The sequence below is a fragment of the Chiloscyllium plagiosum genome, unplaced genomic scaffold (assembly GCF_037043375.1).
Source record: "Chiloscyllium plagiosum isolate Xiang-an unplaced genomic scaffold, Cpla_swu_hap1 HiC_scaffold_31, whole genome shotgun sequence".
Lineage (NCBI taxonomy): Eukaryota > Metazoa > Chordata > Chondrichthyes > Orectolobiformes > Hemiscylliidae > Chiloscyllium > Chiloscyllium plagiosum.
Genome location: NW_028270169.1, coordinates 64,678,658 through 64,693,071, shown reverse-complemented (window position 1 = coordinate 64,693,071; position 14,414 = coordinate 64,678,658).

The window sequence follows — 14,414 nt, the reverse complement described above, 5'->3', positions numbered from 1 at the left end:
AACACAAAACAGCCCACTCAATCACTGATGCACAGTGACAGCAGTGTGTACTATCTACAAGATGCACTGCAGTGACTCAGCAAGACTCCTCCAACAACACCTTCCAAAACTGCAGCTTTTACCATCGAGAGCAGCAGTCACATGTGAAATCCACCACCCACTCAATCCCCTCCAGGCCACACACTGTCCTGATTAGGAAATATATCATGCTCCTTCAACGTCACCTGGTCAAAATCCTGGAATTCCCTACTTAATATCACTGTAGGTCTCCCAACAGCACATGGACTGTAGTGATTCAAGAAGGCAGCTGCTGCAGGGCACTTAAAGATGGCAATAAATGCTTGTCTCACTAGCAATGTGAATGACCTTTGAGCAAATGAGAAGATCATGGTATCGAATGTCTGCTAATTAGCAATTAAACTGGAATAGGATATTTGCTTACTTGAGGTGGCATAGCTCTCTCTCACCTCTCGCTCAATTGCATTTGTAATTTTCAGTTCTGTTCTGACCACTGCTGGGGTCACAACGACTCAAGCTGTTCTTCTGCTGAGGAGTGACGTGATTTATAAAGTACTCAGGCACACCATACTTGAGCTTCAAGCAACAGATCAAGCATGGGTGCAAAGGATTTTCCATTCTTTTTATTTACCTGTGCTCAACCAGTGAACAGGTCTTAATTATCAAAGTCTAAACTAATAAACCCTCCCTAATGAACCTCGCTGCCATTCTGCCCGTTGCCCTGGGAGGGAAGGAGGGGTTGGTGATGGTGGTGAATTCTCTCCTGATTGGTTAAAAGTAGTTTCTTGTGGAAGAATGTCTTACTGTCCTCATGATTTCACAATGCTGTCTTATTCCGTCTGCTAAACTAACCATTTCTTGTCTTGCTTTTCTCAAGAAGCTGCATGTGTTTGAGACCCACCCTTCAGTGCAGGTTCACCGTAAATTTACACATTATTTCTTTCATGTGTAACACATCCTATCTGCACATTCACTGATTTTCCAACATCACATTACATATCAACTTTCAGGTGCATTTGTCATAAGTGATGTCTGTCTCAACATCTCCCTGTGTGATCCTGATCTTTCCTTAATGGATATAAACCTGTAGGATTATTAGGACAGAAAAAGTACTGACACTTGTTCTAAACAGAACGATCATGAGTTCAGAGGGCAGAATGGCCTCCCTCTCCGCTCTGCCACACTAACCCTATTATCCAAAGAGAACAGTATCAATTGCTCCGTTTTTTCCAACCAACTGAAGTTCTAAATCCCTGACGACATTCACGTAATTCATGTCTCAAGCATCTCAAGGAGCTTCTTTCTCAAAAAGGATTTGCCTGTGTTTGGGCAAGAAAATACTGAAAAGAAGCAAGCTGATATTTCATTTATTTGAAATGAAAGTTGGACTCCACTGGAAGCACTGTCAACCTTTGTCATCTCCATTTAGAGAAAAGAAACAGAGACACTGGAAAAAGTCTCACACAGATACACAAAGATATTATCAGAACTGAGAGTGTATCATCCTCAGAATGGTCGGTGGGCTTTTCTCTAGAAAAGAGAAGACTGAAGGATGACCTGGTGGAGGTCTTCAAAATGATGAAGGACTTCAAAAATTCAACAGGGATTTCATGAGAAACCTCTGTATCCAGTGAGAGGTGAGAATGTGGAACTTAGTCCAATAGCAAATGTTTGAGGTGAACAGCAGGAATATATTAAAGGAGAAACGGATACATCCAGGAGTAAAAAAGGAATAGAAGAATCTGCTGATAGAGAGATGAAGTGGGGAGGGTGGACATACATGTGGAGCATAAATACTGACAGTTCTGGATGTGACTTTCCACATTTTTAATTCAGTTCATGGGGTTTGGAATCAATATTTAGGTCAGCGGTTATTGCCCATTCCAGTTCTTCTTCTTGAGAAGGTGATGGTGAGTTGCCTTCTGTGACTGCAATTCTTGTGGGTAAGTGTCATCCTCAATGCTGTTAGGGAGCAGTAGCAGGATTTTGACCCATTGAGAGTGAAGGAACAGCCAATATGAAGGATTATGACACTGAAACGCAGTTATTTCAGTAATTCCATCAGATTGTGATATGATGTTCATTTTAAGATTTCTGCCTGCGAATCTTCCCTTTCTAACATCCTGTTTCTGAGAATGGTGTGCAATATGGAGAGCAGCTTGCAGGTGGTAATGGTTTGCCGTAACTGATGCTCTTGGTCTTCCTGAGGGTAGAGGTTGGGGTTTGAAATGTGTTGTCTAGCAGCACAGATATTGCAGATTAACTGCAGATCCAACTCCAATGATCATTTCTGAACTTTCGGAGGCTTCCACAGACTGGATGACTGATTAATCCTTTTCCACACTCAAAACAGATGAATAGCTTCGCCCAGTATGGATTTGCTGGTGTTTCTATAGTGCAAATGAATCTCTGAACCACTTCCCACACTTGGAGCATTTGAATGGCCTCTCCCCTATGTGGATTTGTTGATGTCTCAGCAGGCTTGTTGACTGAGTTAATTCTTTTCCGCAATCACAATATGTAAATGACCTCTCCCCACTGTGAACTCGCTGGTGCACAACAAGTTGGATAACTGAGTGAATACTTTCCCACATCCAAGCAGGTAGATGGCCTCTTCCCTGTGTGAACTTGCTAGTGTTTCAATAGGATAAAGTATTCGTGGAATTTCTTGCCGCACTCGGAGTAGGTGAATGGCCTTTCTTCAGTGGCAGCAAACTGGTGTTTCCAAAGAGCAAAAGAATCAGGGAATCCCTCCCCATAATCAGAGCAGGTGAACAGCATGTACCTAGCGACCACATTGATGAAAGTCCCGTATTGATAGGGAATGAAATCCTCTCCCACAGTCCTCACATGTCCATGGATTCTCCATATTATGGGTGGCATGTGTCTCTGTAATTTCAACAATAAGCTGAATCCTTGTCCACCTGCAACACATGTATTGATTCTTCCTATTGTGAATGGTACAATGTTTCTTCAGGTGATCTTGTGATTGGTTGAAGGTATAACAGTTCACTGGAACTCTCTCAGCTGGGTGTGTATGTCTCAGTGCTTTTCCAAACAAACTGATGTTTCAAATCTTTTGAACTAGACCAATATTCTGGATCTATAGTTTCAAGCCAATGATATTCAAGTGTCAGTTCTTTCAATGGCTCCGTTAGATCTTCATGTGATGATTGTTTTGAGGTTTCTGTCTGTAAATATTCCCTTTCTAACATCCTGCAAAAAGTGTTATAAAAATCTTTACTATTAGATTAGATATTAGGTAAATTCAGAAAAATCAAATCTGCTTGATCACCACTTCTTGTCCTGGACGAACTTTACTCCCACCCTTGGTTCAGTTCCTTTCCCTTTAGTTCCTACAAGTTAATAATTTAACCCCAGAATTTAAAGAAAGGGAAATGGACAGAAATATATAAGCCAGAGTTGTGCTGGCAGATGGTGGACAGACGAGGAAGTTTCAGTCTCGATAAAGCCCCATCTTCAGTCAGAGTGGAGCAGCAGCAGCAGCTTTGCTGGGCACGAAGGAGCAGCTTCATAAGCTCAATGGTCAACATTAATGCCATAGTCCATGTGAGGTTGATGGTGGGATGAAACTCATTGATCTCACTGTGTAGTTGTTTCAGGTTTGGTAGTTGTTTAAAGGTGAGAAGTGGAGGTGTGGGGAAGGTCTCAGTGAGGTGCTCATCCACATTGATAATGTGTTGCAGGTTGCGAAGAACATGGCATAGTTTCTTCGGCTACTGGAAAGTACTGGACAATGAAGGGTACCTTGTCAGTTGCAGCTTGTGTCTATCTCCTGAGGAGGTCATTAGGTCTCCTCGTTGTGGCGCACTGGAACTGGCGGCTGATGAGTTGAGCAGCGTACCACGTTCTTATGAGGGCATCCCTGAGTACTTCCAAGTGCCCGTCACATTCCTCCTCAGCTGAGCAGATCCGGTGTATGCGTAGTGCTTGTCCATAGGGGATGGCTGTTTTAATATGTTTCGGGTTCAATTTGGAGTAGCATCATGAGGTTATTCGTGGGTTTGCAGTAGAGTGAGATGCTGAGTTGCTCATCCTTGATGGAGATGCATGTGTCCAACAATGGGACGGATAGTAGAGAGTAGTCCATGTGAGGTTGATGGTGGGATGAAACTCATTGATCTCACTGTATAGTTGTTTCAGTGACTCCTCACCATGGGCCCAGAGGAAGAAAATGTCATCAATGTACCTGGTGTAGTGTGTTAATGGAGGTCCTGCATAGAGAAGAAGCCTTGCTCGAATTTCTCATGAAAATGCTGACATATTGAGATGTAAATTTGGTCCGCATGGTTGTTCCATGTGTTTGGATGAAGAACTGGTTGTCAAAGGTGAAGACGTTGTGATCAAGGATAAAGGATGAGTTGTAGAATGGTGTTTGGAGATTGGCAGTTGTTGGTGTTGAGTACTAAGGCTGTTGCCGCGATGCCATCATTGTGGGGGATGCTGGTGTAGAGTGCGGAAACATCCATTGTGACGAGGAATGTTCCCGGTTCGACTAGTCTGTGTGTGCTGAGTTTCTGTAAGAAATCTGTAACAGAAGCTGGGGGTCCCCTGTGCAATGGGTTTCAAGCTGCCTTCAACATAGCCAGAGAGATTCTCACACAGAGTCCCATTGCCTGATGCAATGGGATGTCCTGGTGTGTTGGCTTTGTGTACCTTTGGAAGGCAGTAGAAGGCACCTATGTGAGAAGTACGTGGGATGAGGGCACGTAGGGAACTCTGAAGGACTGGATCATTGTTGGACACTGATCAATGTATGTAATTCACGGGTGTGTTCTTTGGTCGGATCAGCCGGTAGCTGTCTGTAGTGTTCCTAGTTGTCGCTACACTTCCTTGCAGTAATCTGTTCTATTCTGAATGATGATCGCTTCTCCTCAATCTGCTGATTTGATGACAATGTTGTGATTGGTTTTGAGGGCATGGATAGCATTGCTTTATGATCAGGTGATGTCTTGCTCTACCTTGTGGGTGCGGCCAATGAATCTGGCATTTATATATTTCCTGACGATTTGAGTATACAGGGTGGAAGTGGGTACTGCAGATGCTGGAGATTTGAGTCAAGATTAGTGTGGTGCTGGAAGAGCACAGCAGGTTAGGCAGCATCCAAGGAGCAGGAGAATCAATGTTTTGAGCAAAAGCCCTTCATCAGCAAACATGGATTCAGCATAAATGTCAAGCCCAGAGCAGTGGCCCTCTGGTGGGGTCCAAGTTGACTCCTTCTTTGGTCAGTCCTCTATGGATCCCTGTGATGACTGTTCTGGTTCCTCAGTGGGCTCATTGGGATCTTTGCTGGCATCTTGAAACAATTCTCATTCATCTAATTAATTCCTCCGTGTCTGCTGCAAGACCTATGGAGTGGGGCAGAAACTGAGACCCCTGCTAAGAACTTCAATCTCTTCCTGTTGAAGGGTGTGATCCGATAAGTTAACAATCGACTTCCCTGCGGTGATACCATTATCCATTGTAGTGCCAGAGTGGGCTTGGCTACTGTTAGTGATGATGCCAAATTTCTCCAGTTTCTTGGCCTTAGTGTGCATGTACGTGGTGTAGTTTTGTCGCCTTGCCTGTTTGGCAATATCCCGTAACTGTACTGCTGTATCCCAAGTGCAGGCTGAGAGTGTGGACTCCATCTGAATTTCAATGTTGTGGCGACTGCTGTAGAGTTGGTGCACAAGATGATTGAGGAGTTTGTGAAAGGTGCGGGGGCAAAGTCTGTGTTGTAGTTCGACTTGAGCGGGCTCATGATCTGTAATCCTTTTGAGATCTTTCCTACTTGCCTGCATTTCTGTAGAAACTGGAGTTTAACATTCCATGCAAGATTCTGTAAATCCATTTTTTTAGATTAGAATCAGTCTGATCATTGTGGAATGGATAGCCTCACACAGGGCACCTCACACCTTCTACACATTATCTGGGTCGACATGACACCAATTCCCAGAGTTATATATATTCCCTTTCTTGAACAAGGCAATAGCATTTGCTACACTCCAATCACCTCAATTCCAGTAAACTGTGAGGATACAAAGATCATCGCCAAAGGCACAACAATCTCTTCCCTCATTTCCCATAATGACCTTGGGTATATCCCATCTGGCCCCGGTGACTTATCTATCATTATGCTTTTCAAAATAACCTGCACATCCTTCTTCTTAACATCAACCTGTTACACACTGTTTTCACAAACAACAAGGTCCCTCTCACTAATGAATACTGAAGCAAAGTATTCTTTAAGGACCTCCCCAGCCTCCTCTGACTCCAGGCACAAGTTCCCTCCACCATCCCTGATTGGCCCTACACTCAGTCTGGCCATCGTCTTGTTCCTCATATTAGTGTAAAACACCTTGTGGTTTTCCTTAATCCTACCCGCTAAAGTATTTTCATGCCCCCTTCTAGCTCTCCTAAGTCCATTCTTCAGTTCCTTCCTGGCTATCTTATAATTCTCTAGAGCCCAGTCTGATCCTTGCTTTCTCAACCTTAAGTAAGCTTCCTTCTTCCTCTTGACTAGATGTTACACATCTCTGTCAACTAAGGTTCCTTCACCCTACCATGCCTTCCTTGTCTCAGTGGGACAAACCTATCCAGCACTCGCAGCAAGTGCTCCCTGAATAACCTCAACATTTCTGTCTTCTGAGAACATCTGCTCCCAATCTATGCTGCACAGATCCTGCCTAATGGCATTGTAATTCAAAGTTTGGGAGAAGAATTGTAGCTCGGGTGCTCGTTGTTGTGGTTCTGTTCGCCGAGCTGGAAATGTTTGTTGCAAACGTTTCGTCCCCTGTCTAGGTGACATCCTCAGTGCTTGGGAGCCTCCTGTGAAGCGCTTCTGTGGTGTTTCCTCCGGCATTTATAGTGGCCTGTCCCTGCCGCTTCCGGTTGTCAGTTTCAGCTGTCCGCTGTAGTGGCCGGTATATTGGGTCCAGGTCGATGTGTTTATTGATGGAGTTTGTGGATGAGTGCCATGCTTCTAGGAATTCCCTGGCTGTTCTTTGTTTGGCTTGCCCTATAATGGTAGTGTTGTCCCAATCGAATTCATGTTGCTTGTCATCTGTGTGTGTGGCTACTAAGGATAGCTGGTCGTGTCGTTTTGTGGCTAGTTGATGTTCATGGATGTGGATCGTTAGCTGTCTTCCTGTTTGTCCTACATAGTGTATTGTGCAGTCCTTGCATGGGATTTTGTACACTACATTAGTTTTGCTACAAAGAATGAAACCTGAAAGCAACAACACCCCCAGATTCTATGGATTACCTAAAGTGCACAAACCAGACATCCCACTCAAACCCATAGTATCACTACCAGGGACACCATCACACAAACTGGCTAAAGAACTACAGCAGAAACTGAAACAACTGGTCAGCGGATCCAGACAATCCATACAATCAACACAGGAATTCTTGGACATCATCAGAAATATACACATAGACAAGGAAGAAACTATGGTCTCATTCGACGGTGTTCCGCAAGGATCTGTTTTGGGACCATTGCTGTTTGTCATTTTTATAAATGACCTGGAGGAAGGGTTAGAAGGTTGGGTGAGCAAGTTTGCGGCTGATACGAAATTCGGAGGAGTTGTAGACAGTGAGGAAGGATGTGGCAGGTTACAGCGGGATATAGATAAGCTGCAGAACTGGGCAGAAAGGTGGCAAATGGAGTTCAATGTAGCTAAGTGTGAGGTGATTCACTTTGGTAAGAGTAACAAAAGATGGGGTACTGGGCTAATGGTCAGATACTTGGTCATGTGGATGAGCAGAGGGATCTTGGTGTCCATGTACACAGATCTTTGAAAGTTGCCACCCAGGTAAATAGTGCGGTGAAGAAGGCATATGGCGTACTGGCTTTTATTGGTAGAGGAATTGAGTTCCGGAGTACTGAGGTCTTGTTGCAGTTGTATAAGACTCTGGTGCGGCCGCATCTGGAGTATTGTGTGCAGTTTTGGTCGCCATACTATAGGAAGGATGTGGAGGCACTGGAACGGGTGCAGAGGAGGTTTACCAGGATGTTGCCTGGTATGGTAGAAAGATCGTATGAGGAAAGACTGAGGCACTTGGGGTTGTTTTCATTGGAGAAAAGAAGGTTTAGGGGTGACTTGATAGAGGTGTACAAGATGATTAGGGGTTTAGATAGGGTCGACAGTGAGAATCTTTTTCCATGTATGGAGTCAGCTATTACAAGGGGGCATAGCTTTAAATTAAGGGGGGGGTAGGTATAGGACAGATGTTAGGGGTAGGTTCTTTACTCAGCGAGTCGTGAGTTCATGGAACGCCCTGCCAGTAGCAGTGGTGGACTCTCCCTCATTATGGGCATTTAAGCGGGCATTGGATAGGCATATGGAGGATAGTGGGCTAGTGTAGGTTAGGTGGGCTTGGATCGGCGCAACATTGAGGGCCGAAGGGCCTGTACTACGCTGTATTCTTCTATGTTCTATGTAACGGCACTGTTCACCTCTATTGACAAAGCCCTAGCCAGAGAAACAATAGCCAACCTGCTGGACATACAGAACAGACAACAGGACGTTGAACCTATCAACAAAGATGGCATACTTAAACTACTGGACTTGTGCCTCACAACACACTTCACATTCAACAACCAGATATACGAACAAATCAACAGAACACCCATGGGCTCACCGATCTCTGGACTCATAGCAGAAGCAGTAATGCAAAGGTTAGAACAAACAGTCTTACCACAAATTCAACCCAAACTCTGCATCAGATATGTCGATGACACGTTTGTAATCATTAAAAACACAGAAATAGAGAAAACACACCAGATCATCAACGCCACACTCACAGGAATCCGATTCACGAGAGAAGAAGAAAAAGATAGCCAACTCCCATTCCTAGACGTGATGGTACAGACAACACCAAACGGAGAATTCACCACAAAGGTACACAGGAAAGCCACACACACAGACCAAGTCCTGAACTATGAAAGCAACCACCCCAACACACACAAACGAAGTTGCATCAAGACACTATTCAAAAGGGCCACAACACACTGCAGCACACCAGAACTGCAAAAAGAGGAAGAGGAACACCTGTACAAGGTATTCGCCAAAAATGGATACCCGCGCAATTTCATCAACAGATGCCTAAGAGAAAGACAACGGAACGAGGACATGCCGCAACCAAAAGGACTAGCCACACTACCATACATCAGGAGCATTTCAGAACTGACAGCCAGACTACTGCGACCACTAGGACTCATAACAGCACACAAACTAACAGCCACCCTCAGACAACAACTCACCAGAACGAAGGACCCGATACCCAGCATGAGCAAAACTAATGTAGTGTACAAATCCCAGGCAAGGACTGCACAAAACACTATAGAGGACAAACAGGAAGACAGCTAACGATCCACATCCATGAACACCAACTAGCCATGAAACGACATGACCAGCTATCCCTAGTAACCACACACGCAGACGACAAGCAACATGAATTCGACTGGGACAACACTACCATTATAGGGCAAGCCAAACAAAGAACAGCCAGGGAATTCCTAGAAGCATGGCACTCATCCACAAACTCCATCAACAAACACATCGACCTGGACCCAATATACCAGCCACTACAGCGGACAGCTGAAACTGACAACCGGAAGCGGCAGGGACAGGCCACTATAAATGCCGGAGGAAACACCACAGAAGCGCTTCACAGGAGGCTCCCAAGCACTGAGGATGTCACCTAGACAGGGGACGAAACGTTTGCAACAAAAATTTCCAGCTCGGCGAACAGAACCACAGCAGCATTGTAATTCCCCCTCCCCCAATTAATACTTTCCCATACCATCTGCTCCTATCCCTCTCCATGACTATAGTAAAGGTAAGGGAGTTGCAATCACTATCACCCTGCATATTTCTTCATCTAATCCCGTTGACTATTTGGGGGCCTGCAGTATAATCCCAATAATGTCCCTATCCCTTTTTATTTCCGAGCTCCACTCACAAAGACTCACTGCAATGATCCTTCACTTATCTCATCTCTGATTATTGCTGTGATACTCGCCTTTATGAAAAATGTAATGCCCCCTTCCCTCCTTCCACTACCTCTGTCTCGCCTAAAGCACCTGTATCCTGGCACATTAAGCTGCCAGTCTCTGAATAGATTTATTAGGAACAGAAAAGGCTAAATTTTAACAAAAGTGCATTGCTCTTAAATGCAGCCTTTCCTGTTAAAGTAATACAATACCAAGTATAGGCAAAAGCGGAGGCTGAGAGCCAACAGGAATTTAGTCTTTTCTTAATGTACCCGTGGAACGCGGGCATCGCTGACTGGCCAGCAGTTATTGCCTGTTTGTGGTTGTGTTTGAAAAGGTTGGTGTTAAGCTGCCTTATTGAACTGTTGCAGCCCTACATTCTACAGTTCCAAATGGAGGAAATTCCAGGATTGTGACCCAGTGACAGTGAAGAAACAGCAGTGCATTTCCAAGTCAGGACAGTGACTGACTTGGAAAGGACCTTGCACTTGGTGATGTTCCCATGTATCTTCTGTCATTGTCTTTCTAGATGGAAGTGGTTGTGGTTTTGGAAGTTGCTGTATGAGGTGGTGAATTTCTGCAGTGTATCTTGTAGATAATGCACAGTGCTGTTATTGATCATTGGTTGTAGAGGGAGTGGACGTTTGTGGTTGTAATACCAATCACGTGTGCTGCTTCGTCTTGGACCGCGTCAAGCTTCTTGACTTTCTTTGGAGCTGTACCCACCTGTACAGGGTATTCCATCACACACTGGAGTTATGCCTTGTGTACAGGCTTTGGGGAGACACGTGGGTTACTCACCGCGCTAACCCTAACCTCTGACCGACTGAGAAGACAGCAGTTCCTAATACCATGAAAACTGACAGCACCATCAACACACACATACACAAAAACACAGCTGTTGTGGAGAGGATTGCAATTGTACTGAGGCTCCTCAGGGTGGAACATGCTCAAATGGATAAATATTTGTGCTCCACTTGCAATCCGGAATTGTTTTGTCTTCGGGGTGTTCCCAACATAGAGTGAACACATTAAAGAGTAATTTCACTCAAATTGTATCCAAGCACCTCCGTGTGAACAATTTTTGTAAGGAGACCCAGTGAATTTAATTGCATGTTCCGTAACTTGTTTTGTGATGCACTCTTCTAAATTACGGGCGGCACGGTGGTTTGCACTGCTGTCTCACAACGCCGGAGACCTGGGTTCAATTCCCGCCTCAGGCAACTGTCTGTGTGGAGTTTGCCCATTCTCCCCGTGTCTGCGTGGGTTTCCACCCACAGTCCAAAGATGTGCAGGTCAGGTGAATTGGCCATGCTAAATTGTCCATAATGTTAGGTGCATTAGTCAGAGGGAAATGGGTCTGGGTGGGTTGCTCTTTGGAGGGTCAGTGTGGACTAGTTGGGCCCAAGGGCCTGTTTCCACACTGTAAGTAATCTAATCTAATCTATAAACGAGAAAGTTCTGTAATATCCCGAAACAGATCCAGTGGCAGAGGTCAGGTCAAGGAGACGAACACTGGGAATGTTCGTCTCCTTCTGCTAAGATCTTAGGGACAGCATTGCAAAGGATCGGACAAAATTGCTTTGTGTCTTGAAAGACATTCTTTAAAGAATGAAACAGCCGTGCAACTTTAGAGATTCACAATCAGTGATGACTTCTTAAAAGAAAAAAAATCTGTTGCTTGTGCGGTGGCGTTGGGAGGCCAGCAGAGGGTGACTTTAAATACACGAGGGACAGACAGGAAAAGAGTGGGAAGGAGAGACTTCCATCTTCAACTCAATGGTTTCACCCCCAAAACAACAGAACCCATTGCACAGAGATACACACAAACCTAGGTGCACTAATACACTCATATACACAGTGAGGTAGACACACACAGAGAAACATATAGACACTGACAGAAACATACAGACAAACACATACGAAAACACAGACAAACACACATACACAGCTACATGCAGACACACACACACACACGTGTCCATTAAGCAGAGACAAATAAATCACCGTGTGTGTGTGTGAGTTTGCGTATCTGAGTTTGTCTCGGTGTGTACCGATATGTTTGTCTGTGCAGGTTTGTCTCTCTAGCTCAGTATTTTTATTTTTTTAAATGATGTACATATTTGCAATGTCCAAACAGTTTTTCATTCTCCTTTTCATCATGGTCATGATTAACTTTATTTTGATAAAATAAACTACCAATTTTGTGCAAATTAAAGAAGTTTGCCTACTTTGTTCCAAACACTGATGCTGACCCAATCCGTGACTGATATAATTGGTTATATCGCCAATGCAGTTACATTTAAAATTTGTTTCTCCTGCTGGAGGAGGGAGAAGGAAGCGGAAACAGTGATCATCCATTCCTGGTAAAAACAGGTATAAGGAAGAATTCTCAAAGAGCCATTCGACTACTAATTCTCTTCCTCAGAAGTTTGTGGTTCCTTATTCAAAGCTGAGTTAGTTAAACATTTGACAGACAAATAAGTCAAGTGTATAGGGTGCAGAAAGGTAAGTGCAGTTGTGACCACAACTGGATCAGCCACCATCTTAGTGCCTGGTGAAGCAGGGCAAAGTGCCAAATGACCTCATCCTCAGCCCTATGTTCCTATGTGTCCATTCAGCCACTAAAATTTGCTAGGCAGGAGCAGTTAGAGGGCATTTGCTCCTAGCACCTGGTGCACAGCAACAGAAGTGACCTTTTATCGCCTCGAGGCCATCACACTTTGCAATCGGTCTGGTATGGAAACGTTTTGGAAATCCCATACTGGGTATGAAAGAGGACCCTCTTCAACGTTTAGAGATCATCCTGTCAGAAGCTTATACTTCATTGTTAGTCATGCCAGAGATGTAGAGGAAAGGATAGCAAAGATGATTCTCGATAGGAGTGAGAGAGGCGGGTAGTTGTCATGGGGGAATTCAACTATCCAAATATTGACTGGGAATACTACAGTACGAGTACTATAGATGGGTCAGTTTTTGTCCATTGTGTGCAGGAGGGCTTCCTGACACAGTATGTAGACAGGCCTACAAGGGGCGAAGCCACTTTAGATTTAGTACTGGGTAACGCGCCTGGCCAGGTGTTAGATTTGGAAGTAGGTGAGCACTTTGGAGACAGCGATCACAATTCTGTCAGGTTTACTTTAGTGATGGAAAGGGATAGTGTACTCCACCGAGCAAGAGTTACAGCTGGGGGAAGGGAAATTACAATGTAATTAGGAAAGATTTAGGAAGCGTAGAATGGGGAAGGAAACTGCAGGGGATGAACACATTAAAAATGTGGAGCTTATTCAAGGAAAAGCTCCTGTGTGTCCTAGATAAGTATGTACCTGTCAGGCAGGAAGATATAGAACGCGTGAGCCGTGGTTTACTAAGGAAGTGGAATCTCTGGTCAAGAAGAAGAAGGCGGCTTATGTTAGAACAAAATGTGAAAACTCAGGGTGCTTGAGGATTACAAGGAAGTCAGGAAAGACCTAAAAAGAGAGCTCAGAAGAGCCAGGAGGAGACATGAGAAGTTGTTGGCGGATAGGATCAGGGTTAAACCTAAGGTTTTCCATAGGTATGTCAGGAATAAAAGAATGACGAGAGTTAAATTAGGGCCAATCAAGGATAATAGTGGGAAGTTGTGTGTGGAGTCAGAGGAGATAGGGGCAGCACTAAATAAATATTTTTCGACAGCGTTCACTATAGAAAATGAAAATGTTGGCGAGGAAGATACAGAGATACTTGCATCTAGACTAGAAGAGATTGAGGTTCACAAGGAAGTGGTATTAGAAATACTGCAGAGTGTGAAAATAGACAAGTCCCCTGGGCCAGATGGGATCTATCCTGGGATCCTCTGGGAAGCAAGGGAAGAGATTGCTGAGCCTTTGGCATTGATCTTCAAATCATCATTGTCTACAGGAATAGTGCCTGAGGACTGGAGGAGAGCAAATGTGGTTCCCTTGTTCAAAAAGGGTAGTAGAGACAACCCTGGTAATTATAGACCAGGGAGTCTCACTTCAGTTGTTGGTAAAGTTTTGGAAAAGGTTATGATCGGATTTATAACCATCTAGAAAAGAATAATCTGATCAGGGACAGTCAGCACGGTTTTGTGAAGGGTAGTTCGTGCCTAACGAATCTTATTGAGTTTTTTGACAAAGTGACCAAACAGTGAATGAGAGTAAACCGGTTGATGTGGTGTATATGGATTTCAGCAAGGCGTTCAATAAGGTTCCCCACAGTAGGCTATTGTACAAAATGTGGACGAATGGGATTGTGGGAAATATCGCAGTTTGGATCAGTAATTGGCTTGCTGGAAGAAAACAGAGGGTTGTAGTTGATGGAACATGTTCATCTTGGTGTCCAGTTACTAGCGGCGTACCGCAAGGGTCGGTGTTGGGTCCACTGCTGTTCATCA